This window comes from Lissotriton vulgaris, chromosome 4_1 (assembly GCF_964263255.1).
Source record: "Lissotriton vulgaris chromosome 4_1, aLisVul1.2, whole genome shotgun sequence".
Classification (NCBI taxonomy): Eukaryota; Metazoa; Chordata; class Amphibia; order Caudata; family Salamandridae; genus Lissotriton; species Lissotriton vulgaris.
The window spans coordinates 1,302,702,350-1,302,703,569 of NC_141691.1; the positions used below are offsets into that span (position 1 = coordinate 1,302,702,350).

Genomic DNA, 1,220 nt, shown 5'->3' on the forward strand with positions numbered 1-1,220 from the left:
TTACCATGAAGTTATAAATATATAATATCAACATGAAGAAACTAATATGACTTTAGAAAAATTACAATACAAAAGAGATTTTCATACTTGGTGTTAGAACTTAGAGCCATTAATGTTTTATCCATGTGTTTTAGCAATAAATAACAATTCATCACCTATATGCAATTGATTCATCTAATCATTGTGTCAGCTTCCCCTCGAAGGAAATATAGACATAAAAATGATACTGAAGAAAATACATCTATTTTCAACATTAAAGGAGCATCAAGTATTGGCTTAGAGACTGATTGAAAGTATGTTCTTGGCATTGTTAACTTTATGCTCTAAAGACTAAACTAATAGGCTCAATGAATATATAGCATACTATTGAAGAAATAGCAGATGATGAAGTGCTACCGATTGTTAACCCGGGATAGTTGGAAAGCTTATATTCAGCTGTTTACATTCATACTATCTTTATATTTCATCAACAAGACAAAACAAAAATGACCTCAATAAATTGCAATAAATAAGAGATTTAGTTACTTGGCGTTAGAACTTAGAACCATTAATAGATATTCCAGGAGCTTTCAGAATAATAATTAATTCTACAACTATATCAAATGCATTCATCCAATCCTTCAAGCAGCGTTTGATCCAAGGTGATAAACAGTCAAAAATGAGACACAAGAAAAATTAATCTTTTTTCAAACAATTAAACTTGGCCTGTACAGGGATCGAACCTGTGACCTTGGCGTTATTAGCACCACGCTCTAACCATCTGAGCTAACAGGCCATTTTGCACAAATTCCTGGAAGTCCAGCATATGAAGAAGTGCTAATGACAGTTAACCCGGGAGATTTGGAAAGCTTAATTTCGGAGGTGTACCATGAAGTTATAAATATAAATTATCAACATGAAGAAACTAATATGACTTTAGAAAAATTACAATACAAAATAGATTTTCATACTTAGTGTTAGAACTTAGAACCATTAATGTTTTTTCCATGTGTTTTAGCAATAAATAACAATTCATCACCTATATGCAATTGATTCATCTAATCATTCTATCAGCTTCCCCTCAAAGGAAATATAGACATACACATTATACAGAAGAAAATACATCTATTTTCAACATTAAAGGAGCATCACTTATTGGCTTGGAGACTGATTGAAAGTATGTCCTTGGCATTTTTAACTTTATGCTCTAAAGACTAAACTAATAGGCTCACTAAATATAT

At 31.2% G+C, this 1,220-nt stretch overlaps 1 non-coding gene across 1 annotated transcript; it reads right to left on the minus strand.

Moving 5' to 3' along the window:
* Positions 1–701: 701 nt before the first annotated feature.
* TRNAI-AAU (transfer RNA isoleucine (anticodon AAU)) lies at positions 702–775 on the minus strand. The gene has a single exon. It is a non-coding gene; the product is annotated as a tRNA-Ile (tRNA).
* Between the last annotated feature and the right edge of the window lie 445 nt (positions 776–1,220).